Source organism: Thermobia domestica, chromosome 10 (genome assembly GCF_964235325.1).
Source record: "Thermobia domestica chromosome 10, izTheDome1.hap1.1, whole genome shotgun sequence".
NCBI lineage: Eukaryota > Metazoa > Arthropoda > Insecta > Zygentoma > Lepismatidae > Thermobia > Thermobia domestica.
This window is the reverse complement of record NC_137463.1, coordinates 39,892,612-39,905,280: the sequence shown is the minus strand read 5'-3', so window position 1 is coordinate 39,905,280 and position 12,669 is coordinate 39,892,612.

Below are 12,669 nucleotides of genomic sequence, written 5' to 3'. Positions count from 1 at the left end.
GCGCTTTTGGTGGTATAAAAACATCTTTATAATGGAAAATCACCCTTCAAGGAAACGACCAAAACGTGTAAATGTTGATAGTGGCGACGATATTTTAGAAGAGCCAAATGGGGACCCAGTTGAAAGTGAAATGGATTCAGGTACTGTTTCTGCAAGTTCGAGTCTTGATCCATCCGAAACAGCAGGGCGTAAAAGTAAGTTCCAGGATTACTTTGAATTTGCGACGAATGCTGAGTTGGCTATTTGTAAATTATTAAGCTTAAAAAGATAGAATTGAAAATGCATTCTCGTAATATAACGCGGTGAAGAAACACTTGCAAAATATTCACAAGAAAGAGTACGCGATTCTCTACCCCGACAGCGACAAAGATCAGAAGAGTAGCTACAGGAAGGAGGATATAACAATATATTTCCCTCAGAAGAAGGAAACTAAGATAAGTGCATAGCATACTTGACAGTGTCTAAAGTGTTGAAAATTAATTATCACTATTCCCCGCGGCGAGCCATTGATATAATTGTTATTAGTATATAACATAATTATGTTGTATATCAGTTATTTAGGTTAGTATATTAGTATATGTTATCCACAAGTCCGTTCACACAAGTAATGTTATTCCTTGGTGGCTGGTGTAAAGGGAGATAGGCGACAATAGATGGCAGCACTGTTCTCCTACACAAGTAACGTATTTTTATATTTTCTCTGCTGCTTCCACAAATTTAATGCTCGAGAGTTTAAACGTTCTGAAAAGAAAGTTAAAACCTATTCTAAGGGAACAATCCATGTCAATTTTGGATATTGTGACGTTAGAGTATTCCTCGGACTAGAAGCAGGCAAAGACAAGGTTGAAATCCGGTTAAATATAGACGAAGAAATTTACATATAGATTACCACATTGCGCTTCAACAAAGCCGACTGGCCAGGATATCGAAATTATCTTAGTAGCATTTTTGCAAACTCAACTCTATCAAAAACGGAGGAAAATCTTCATAATTCTTTGGATAGAATAACTACAGCACTCCATGACGCTACCAGACATTTTATACCGACTAGTACATCCCATAGTTATCACCCAACGCTCCCACCCCATTATTTACCACTTATCAGACGTTCACGAGCACTCTACAGAGATTACAAACGTACAGGAAATCTAGAGTAATTGCATTTACATCGTCAATTTCAACGCACAGTTCACAATTATGTTAAAGCACATAAACTCTGTCAATGGATAAAAGCTTGTAATAATTTGGGAGACGATGCACACCCATCCAGATACTGGAACCGTTTCAACATGCTTACTGGTCGCAAGACCCACACTACCTATCCTCTCCTAGAAAATGAAAATCCTCTTCAGACAGATAAAGAAAAAGCAGACGTCTTCGCAACCTATCTACAATCTATTTTCACGCCGTCTGAAGCAGACATTCCTCGCAGGCATCCCACACATATCTTTAATATAAATTCACCAGAACTTCAACCCAGCACGTCTCATGTTTTACCCGACCATCGTCTTGCTACGCCTATCACTGTAACAGATATCAACTCCGTCACGGCTCGCGAACGCAATACTGCCCCTGGTCTGGACTCAATCACTTACCGTCATGTCAAAGAAGCGCCTCTCGCCTTACTACACCTTTCAGCAACTATATTTACGTTTATTCTCCGCACAGGTTATCTTCCCCCTCAGTGGAAGACTTCCAAAACACTCATGTTTGCTAAGCCACACAAACCACTAAATTCCGTATCATCTTACAGACCCATACAATTAACTCCGACTTTCAGCAAAATATTGGAACGCATCCTTGTCAAAAGACTTCACACTCACTTAACAGCGAAAGAATTGCTACCTTTACATCAAGCTGGTTTCCGACCAGGATATAGTATTAACGATCAGTTACTTCGCCTCACCAACATAATCACTAATCATTACAATTCTTCCAAGCCTGCCTGTTTAGTTTTATTCGATCTCGAAAAGGCATTTGATAAAGTATGGCACCTGGGACTTTTATTCAAGCTTCTGTCTTTCCGTCTTCCTATCACATACATCCGCTTCATCTTTAATTTTCTTTCAAACCGCCTAGCTTACATCTACATCAATGACAGTGTCTCTTATCCTGTTTTTCTTCATAGCGGCGTTCCGCAAGGCTCTGCCTTGTCCCCACTGCTGTATCAGCTTTATGTCGCTGACATGCCGTCCTTACGGCAAAACATTCATACTTTTCAGTACGCCGATGACACGGCTTTCCTGGCGTTAACGAAAACTATCTCTCAAATAAACAATGCGATGAATAAAGCTATCCGTCGCTTTAGCGATTGATGTCGGACGTGGCGCTTAACAATAAACGCTACCAAAACTCAGACCATAGTCTTTATTCCACCAAAACGTCGATCACGAGTTCATCGAAACCCAGCTCGTCTTGCCCTTACCGTCAATGATACTGCCATACAGCAAAGACAGTGAAATACTTGGGTATAACATTTGATCATCATCTTACATGCCGTCCACACCTCGCTACCGTTATAAGCAAAGCCAAAAATAGATTAAATTTACTTAAATGTCTCATAGGTACAACGTGGGGTATCCATTCTTCTACGCTCATCAACACCTACAAGGTCTTCCTCCGTCCCGTTCTTACATATGGTTTTACCTCATGGGTATCAGCAAGCGCAAAATATTACGAAAAGCTGTTAATAATGGAACGACATGCTTTCCGCCCAGCCTACCGCATTGAATTACCAAGTCCAACCCGTGAATTGTACGACCGTATCACATTTCCTCACCTTTATCATATTGAAGCTCTTCGTATTAAATATATAACTCAACGGTATGACAGCGAACACGCTTTATTTTTTGAAACCGTTTACAGCGACGCTCACTACACTCACAGCCATCACCACACGTCTACACCTCTCTCACTGCTTTTCGCATTATATAAATATACCGTACCTCCAAATCATCCGAACTATAACATCATCAGTATCCTCAGCACATCACACGTACCGGCCCATATCTCACCTTCATATCATGCACAGTAAACCCGCTTGTTACTAACAGGACCTCCTCACGTACAACAAAAATAAATAAATAAAACTTATGGATGTTTAATAAAGTTAATAAATGTCTCTTTGCCCAACAGAAATTCATTTTTTTCGCCATAATAATGTTAAATATCTTTCCCAAATAGAGGGTGTAGCCCTCGCAATGGGTGCTAACTACACCATAGCTAGTTAACTTTAAAAAAAAATACATATAGATTTAGTAAAAGGATCCGGGTTTGGTTCAATGAGTTCAGAAAAGCATATACGGAAACATTATATTCTTTATATCCTAATTACATTGGCGACTTTTTTTTCGGTGCAAAAATGTGCCCGCATGGCATACTAGAAAATATTGATGGAGAACTCTAAGCTGGAAAACAATGTTGGATCCAGCAAACAATTTATGCTGGTTTTGCTGTAAATTATGCTATGCGAAAATTAATGGTCCAGCAATCAAATTCCAGCACAACTTTTCTTTTAATTTGGAGCGGGGTGGACACAAGTTCGGATACCATGTTGAACTCTAGGTTCCGTTTCCTTAGGATGTTATTAGGGATGCGTTCGAGTCGAGTCGAGTCGAGATTTAAGCCTGTCTCGACTCGTCTCGAGAAAATGTTGTCTCGACTCGTGTCTCGACTCGAAAATATGTTTCTGTCTCGACTCGACAGTCTCTGTCTCGACTCGACTCGAATGCGAGTCGAGACGTCTCGAAATTCGAGTCGAGACAAAATATACGAGTTAAAATATACGCACACATCAGCCAGAATATTATGACTACCTACCTTATTGTCAGTGTGTCCAACTTTGGCACGGATAACAATGGCGACGCGTCTTGGCATGGACGCAATGATCCTTGAAAGGTCACTGGAGAGAGTTGATTGGTACACATAGGCAAGGGCGCCGATTTTTCTGTAAATGTGGGGGGGGGGCATTCAGATGCAGAAGGCATATATATGAGGATTTTAAGACAAATTGTATTCAAATTATGCCAAATATTATACATTCATAAATACAATGCGGGGGCTCACATGAGCTTTGGGGGTGCCCGGGCCCCCTCGGCCCCCCAGGATCGGCGTCCTTGCACACAGGTAATCTAATTCCCGTAAATTCCGGGAAAAGGTTCGATGCGCTCTGAAGTCATGTTCAATCACATCCCATTTGTGTTCGATTAGGTTCAGATCAGGCGAGTTGGGCGGCCAGCACATCACTTGGAACTTGTCCCTGTGTTCCTCAAACCAATCCATCACAATCCTGGCCTTGTGATATGGTGCATTATCTTTTCGAAAAATGCCACTACCGTTGGGAAACATGGTCGTCGTCTGCAAGCAGTGTGTGATACGCCTTGGCCGTCATGGTGCCTTGCTCGAGCTTCACTAGACACATAGATGCTCACGTGAATGTTTTCCGGAGCATAATTAAGCCACCGCCAGCTTGTCTCCGTCCCGCAGTACAGGTGTCAAAGAACTGTTCTCTTGAAACACGACGAATTCGCACCCTCCCATCGTCATGATGAAGAAGGTATCGGGATTCATCAGACAATGCAACGCTCTGCCACTGTGCCAAGGTTTAATGACGATGGTCATGTGTTCATTTCAGTCGTAGTTGCCGATGTCGTGGTGTTAACATTCGCACATAGATGGGACATGGGCTTCGGAGGCCCATCGTTAGGGGTGTTCGGTGCACTGTGTGTTCAAACGCACTTGTACTTTGCCCAGTAATAAAGTATGGTGTTAGTTCTGCCACAGTTCGCTGCCTGTCTTGTTTTACCAGTCTGCCCAGCCTATGACGTCCGACATCTGTAATGAGGTGGAGGCGCCCAACCCCTCGACGTTTGGACGTCGTTTTCCCTTGGTTTCGCGACTTGTTGAAGACACTCACCACAGCACTCCTCGAACATCCGACAAGTCCTGCAGTTTCCGAAATTCTCCTGCCGAGTATGCGGGTCATTACAACCTGCCCTCGGTCAAACTCAGATCGCGCGCCTTCCCCATTCTACACACGGCCAGCACTCTCACTGATACTACATGCACCGTACGCGTGACTCAAGGTTAGTAGAAGGAAGGCGTGACTGACTAGCAGGCATTCGTCGGCAGGTGACACAGATATCGCCTGGACGGAAATTATATCGATAGTAGGTTGGTAGTCATAATGTTCTGACTGATCAGTACATACTAAATAAATTTAAAATGTAGGAAATTTTCAACATTCTGATTAACTTGCAGGAAATTTCACAATGAAAAGAAGCAACTGACTTGGACAAGACAACGGTTAGTTGATGGGGCAATCTTTTTTTCTGGTCTTTGAGGTGTGAGCTTTGACCACGCCTTGTGAAATTTTGATGTTTGGTGCTCATCAGTCGCGCTTCCATTTTTTTTATAATTGTTCCAGTTCATGATAATTAACAATACATTGCGCAGTTCGAATACATGTTCACGTTTTCATTCAATCCAACTCAAGCCGCTTCAGATACTATAGAGTTGTATTTGTTTACGAAGAATTAATTGCGTATTAGAAATACACCCCAACAAAACATTCTGCGTGCTCATCTGCTCAGTATTCAAGGTTTTAATTACAACCTGAATTGTTAAAATGCGAACGTAAGTTGCATTAGATATCTAAGCAGTTCCTAGTCTATGGATAATTCAAGCAATGCTAATTAAGGTCTTTCTAGCAAGCACTTCTGCTGTTCATAAACCTTACGCATTGGAGTAGGGGGAAAAAAAAGAAAAGAAAAGAAAGAAAGAAAGAAAGAAGTAAAATTGGTAATTTTGCAACCGTGACTCACTCGGGCTCATGCTCTCTATCCTCAATGGAGCTCGCGTTCCCTAATCTCAATGAGGATCACACTAGTCAAGTTTCTCACTAATTCGAGCTTGAGCTTGATATTTACTGTGAAATTCTCTTCAGCTCGATCTCGTAATGCCACACGTCCTTTCTTGTTTTTACATTTGTCTCACCATTTTCGATTTATACGGGTGGCCGTGGACTTTTCAATTAAGTTTTTGTTTTCATTTTGACCCGCCGCCATTTTGCACAGGGTTGTCGTAGAGAGTCGAGACTTGCTCCATTTTCCTTCATTTTACAACAGATTTCAAACGATGTGCTACTTAACCCCCCTTGCCATTTGAAACTTTTTAGTTGGATCCCGTCTGGGGCCCTGCGGGGAACCCTGAGGCGAACTTTTTACCCCAAAAAAGTGTGGCCTTGAAAATGATGGGATACATGTTCACCGAGTTTCCCATTTACCCAATCGTTTCCGAACAAATGACTCGGTTCAAACTATTCTAGCAGGTAATTTTCTAGCTATTGCTTTTTAAATATCTAGAAATTGGTCATGTTTTTGGCCAATATCACGGGAACGGTAAGCCATAGAGATATGATATTGGTGGTAATCAATCCCTAATAGAATGCTAAACATTTTTGTCCTGATATTAATTGGTGGCCACTGGCCAACTGGCCATTGGCCAAACCACTGGCCAGTTGGACAGTGACTACCGGTTACTATTTGGTACCAAAATGTTTACCATCCTTTTAGATATTGATCAACACCAATATGATCTCTCTATGACTTACGGTTCCCGAGATATGGCTGCTTAAATTTCTGTAAATCGGTCATTTTTTGGCCACTATCTTGCCAACGGTTAGCTTGACGCGAAAAATTTAATCATTTTGTCTAATAGTTTTTGATGCTCTATCTAATGCAGTGTACAAAATTGAAAAAATTGCAAATAACAGACAGACGGACAGATAGACACACAGACATAGAGAATTCAGTAACGAACTTTTTAAGTTCGTTGAATATGTTGTAACTCACGATATCCCGCCCGGTGACATGTATAACTTCGGGATTCGTCTAGTTATAACATATCTAATGCGAACACAATTGTCTCGTTCGGATCTCACAAGGGAACCTTCCGAAAATGATAGCTGCAGTGAAAGGTGTGGCCTATGCCAATTGAAAGAGCTGTAACAGAGATGTTCATTCCCAAAAAAATTAGCTGCCCATAGCAATAGGCTCAGGAAATATAAGGGGTGGAAGTTCGGGAAACAGCAAGGCTGGACAAGGGGGAAAAGTGCAAATTCCACAAAAAAGGGGGGGCACGGCAAAATACAATGCTGGCAAATGATGTATAGAAAGAGACTTGCCACAATAGGGAACAAATGAAGGCCACCAGTGGGGTTAACAGTGTTGCCAACTGCAATGAAAAGTAATGTTTTGCAAAGAGCACTATATGAAGTGAGTGCAATATTCAGTGTCAACCTGTCATGTAGAACATAAGATATGGCGTGTCTAATCAGTGGTACAATCTAACAAAAGAAAATAGAAAAAACAGAAGTACGAAAAATACGGAAAAAACGGAGTTGGCCATAATGCGCCACATTTGATCAGGGGCTGTACATATTAGAATGAACAAAACAAGAAGCACCGAATATGCAGGAAACCGACGTACCTAGAGTCGAAAAGAAAAACGAGTTCCAAAGTTGGCAAGACTGGCCATGGACATCCAGACAAGTCTAATATAGTTAGGCCACTCGCTTCAGAAAAAGAAAATTCCGGCAACAGGAATCACTCGGAATGCATCAATGTTGATTGAGGCAATGATTGAGGCAATGTCAAGTCGAGGAACATGAAATGGTTGGGTTGAGCCAAAAACCGATAATAGAAGTAAATGTCATGGTTGGGTCGTATGTGGGAATATGCAGGGTGTCCCACCAAACTTTGTGACCTGAAAGATTTGCGAATCGTACAAAAATGTGACGGATCCAGTTGTCCAGGAATGTACCAATGTCAGGGGGTGATAAAAGTCTGTGAGAAGCAAGTGCCCCCAGGATCCCCAACATAGGGCCCCAGGAGCCAACTAAAACTAACTAAAACTAACTAACTCTATGGCCTATGGAACCCGGAGGTTCAGTGCCGCGTTCACAAAAGCTCTCCACTGACTTCTATCCTTAGCTAATTGGATCCAGTTTCTACTTTGTATTCCTATCTCTGGGAGATCCATCTTAATATTATCCTCCCATCTGCGCCTAGGTCTTCCTAATGGTCGTTTTCCTATGGGTCTACCAGTCAAGACTTTGAAAGCGTTTCTACTTTCTTCCATTCTAGCTACATGACCTGCCTACCTAAGCCTCCTAGACTTGACGACCCTAACAATGTTGGGTAAACCGTATAAACTATGTAGTTCCTCGTTATGAAGCTTTCGCCATTCCCCATTCTCGTTCCTCTTGGGTCCGAATATTCTTCTCAGGATCCTGTTCTCAAATACTTTCAGTCTATGTTCTTCCCTCAGAGTAAGCGACCATGTTTCGCAACCATACAGAATAACAGGCATGATTATCGTTTTATACATGTATATTTTAAGCTTCAAATTCCTCGACAGAATTCGCGACGACAAGAGATTTTGAACCGAATAGTAACATGAATTCCCTGCTTTTAGTCGACATTTAATTTCTTCATGAATATGATTTTCATCTGTTAATATTGATCCTAAATATTTGAAAGTATCCACTTTATCAAAAGTATTATTTAATATTTTAACGCCTCCCATTATAATAATAATGGTCATAACAATAACAAATACTTTTTTCAACATTAGAAATGTACAGAAAAGTAACACGGCATGAAACTTAAAATTGTAGATTCATAGTAGAGGTTCATAGTAATGTGCAATACAAATATACATTTTCCCCTACGTTTTGCAATTTGATTGCTATAGAATTAATAATTTTGTTTTGATATCCTCGCGGTACACCAGTGGCCCATTCACGACACACCATTGTCGCGGTATTTTCACTGCTAGCTTCTCATTTTAGACAGGTATATTTACAACAAAGGGGGGTAGCGTGCACCTTTGCACCCCCTTAAATCTGGCCCTGTCCAGAAGTTATGTAGCCCTATATCGTTCATGGAAATAAAAACACAATAGTTATAACTATGCTAAATTACTATAGACTGCCAATTGCTCATTCAGAGAATTTATGATGTTCACTTTATTGCAATGTTCTTATACAGACTAGATATAGGCTACGGATAATTGTTTTATACAAACTAGATAATCAATTATTATTATTATTATTATTATTATTATTATTATTATTATTATTATTATTATTATTATTATATTTGAAGTACAATCAAATATCACGACATTAATTACTAGTTTTAATTAACTGAATTGAGCTGAAAATTAGATCTTAATCTCGGAAGATTAACTATTAAATTTATATGTTCTGTACCTTTCTAAAGTAATAAATGCTGGAATTGGTTTCAAGGCTGTTCCTGAGTGAATAATTTCTTCATAATAATATTAAAAGTTTTAGAAAAATTTTCGAGACATTCGAGTCGAGTCGAGATTTTTATGAGCTGTCTCGACTCGACTCGTGTCTCGACTCGAAAATTCGAGTCGAGAAACACGTTTGTCTCGACTCGTCTCGAATTTTACAAAGTGTCTCGACTCGAATCTCGACTCGAATTCGAGTCGAGTCGAGTCGAGTCGAGATTCGAGACATGTCTCGACTCGAGCGCATCTCTAGATGTTATGAACATTCATCCCATGGAAAGCTATCGCAAACCACCATGGGTTCACCTTGCCAAGGGACTTTTAGGTCAAATATCTGCCTTCGGACAGAATATCACATCATCATTCATTAACAGCAATAAAATAAAACATTGCAAAATTTTAACCTAGAATATATGCGAGACTGCGAGACCATGCGAGAAACTCTCGCGTGAGACGAGACTCAAAATTTTATGCGAGACGCGAGACGAGACTTCACATTTGCGAGACGAGACGAGACGCGAGACCAACATTTGAGGCTGCGAGACGAGACGAGACTTTTCCATTTCTCGTCTCGTTTCGTCTCGCGTGCATCCCTATTCATCATAAGAAAGAGTAACCAAAAGCTTCCTATAGTTTATTTTTAACGCTGATCCTTCTTTTTTTCATTTCATTTTGTTTCGTCCTTCCCTATTTTTTTCATTTCTGGTCTCGAAGGGGGGGGTCCGGACCCCCCGGACCGCTTCCTTGGCTACATGCCTGATCCCAAAAGTTACGGCCCTGATTTTAAGGTAGACCTTTTAGTTTATTAAAAATGTTATTTTAATGTATTATTTCCCTTTAGTTTTAGGTTCAAATAGTTGTTGTTCCTCCCTTTTGCTTAAGGGTATGTTCCATACCCCCTTTCCCCCCTGTGAAGGGCGCCATAATTCAGTTTTGCATATACACCGGCGTTAGGAGGAAATAATATACTGAAAATATTATCCACTGCTGAAATTCAGAAATCAAAAATGAGATTGGGAATTCATGCTCTGTTAAAACAGTGAATATCTTCTGCTAGCTGATTCTCTTCACTGACTTTACTGACACCTTGTGGATGGTTCTCCATTCAACTTTGTTGCATCTTGGTTGACGCTTCACCACTGAACTTTGCTGCACCCTGGTGGATGTTAGCGGAACCAACACGAATCTACAACGAGGAGTGAGATTTTTTCTTGCAAAAACACTTTTCACAGAAAATAATGAGATCTCAGGTCTGACAATAATTGAGAATATTAATTAGTTATTTTCTGTAGGAGCAGCTGTCTTCTAGAACTTCAAACTGTACAATGGAAGAATTTGTCGTTCACTGGAAATAATGCATTTATAATTTATGGTTTACATGCATCAATTGGTTAAAGATTTGAGTTTTTGTACATTGTTATGCAACACCGAGGTTATGAGAGATATAACTTACTACTAACATGGGCTCTGAACAATGTTCTGGACTTTAATCTGGTGCAGCTGGCGGATGTACAGAGGCCACCATACAAGATCAATCTTCACAGGCTTTGGCCGTTTTCCATAACACCGCTTCATCTCCAAGCAATTGGATCCAGGGGCGTCATTTAGGGGGGGCAGTGAGGGGCATTTGCCCCCCTGAGTTTGAGATGTATATAGACTTTATCAATAGTAGTAAATCAGTGAGAAACGCGAAATTTTACTAATATCAAGGTGTCTTGCCCCCCCAAGCAAAATCTGAAATGACGCTCCTGATTGGATCTAATTGGATTGATTTGCATCTAGCGTTCCTTTCAGCAGCGAGGCTATATGAGACGTGGACTTACAGATTAACGTGAGATCCGAACCCCACGAGCTCCCGCCGAAAATTATTTCCAAGAAAGTATGACTACAAAAATATATATGCGGTGTCGAAAGTTGTGAAAAATATTCGATAAATAGTTAAACATTTAACTTATCTTTTTTTTTTTTTTTATTTAAAGTCTTTCGTACTACAGCTAAATCAGGGCAAGAATACTCATACTTAAAGATCTCGGTAGAAGGATTTGGTTCAGTTTGCTGAAATTTGGAGTACCTTTGTAGAATTAAGGCTAGTATATATGAGACATAAAGTTAACAGGTTTACGCGGCATCCGAATATGGTAGTCAGATATTCAGTTCAGCAGCGAGGCAATAAGAGACGGGACCTATTGATTAACGTGGAATCCGTACCACATGAACTCCCGCCGGGAATCGAACTCGGGTCTCCCATCGTCAGATATTCTGATTGAACAGAAAGCAAGTCTGCAGCAGCTTTATTTATGTAATTGAGGACACAAATTTAAAATTGAAGATTTTTCATTTTATCATCGCTGTTATTTCTAACACTTATAAACACCATTGCCAACAACCAGTAACCATCTTTAATTTCTTGGGGACCAACTGCAGGAACAAAGAATCTTTTTTAGAGGGCATTTATTTTTCCATATATGGAAAACGATGATTTTATTTTACTTGGTTTACGTTAAAATACTTGTGGGGTTGGTAGGAGGCAGACGATGGCACCAAAGGGGGTGCCTGCCTCCTTACCCCCTAGCATCGTCTCTGCGATATTGATCAAATATACACTGTGCTAAATTAAATGAAAATGAAAGAAAAAGATAGTTATAGACGCCTACCTTATTACTAACATTGTTTGAAGCCACTTTCTGCTGAAGAACAGTCTTAATTTCCAAAACCGTTTAGTAAATAAATCTTAACAAATCATTTTCAAGTTAATCTGAACATAAATCTTGATTTACAAGTCCTCTCGATATTCTTTTTCTATCATTTGCTCTTAAAGGTTTTGATTACACTAAACCATCCGTTTCCAACTGGATGCTCTGTGGTGTCACAGTTTAGGTCTCGGATCCCCAATAAACCATTTACAAGGAGAGCAGCAAGAAGGCAACAAACTTAGAGTTCATAGAAGACAGTGGTGCCAGGCAAACATAATGTAGTCGATTTTTTGCTGATATACTATTCGTTGAATAATGAATAATCGAGTTCTGTCAACACTTGTTTTATGCCATTCCACCTACTTCTTTCTTTTTTCTTTCTTTTCTTTTCTTTCTTTCTTTCTTTTTTCTTTTCTTTTTCTTTTTTTTGTTAAACCGGTTCTCTTTGTCCTGACTAAAGCATCACAAGTGAGTTGAGAGTGACTGGACTTAACTGACTCGTTTGACATGTGAATTACCGACTTTTATAGCGAGAATCTACTACATTATTTTGATCAAGTTTGGTGCATTTGTTTTCTCGAAAGATGCACTGCACAATATACAATTATTTTTATCCTTCCTATGAAGTATTGATATAAATAATTTCAACATAAGGAAT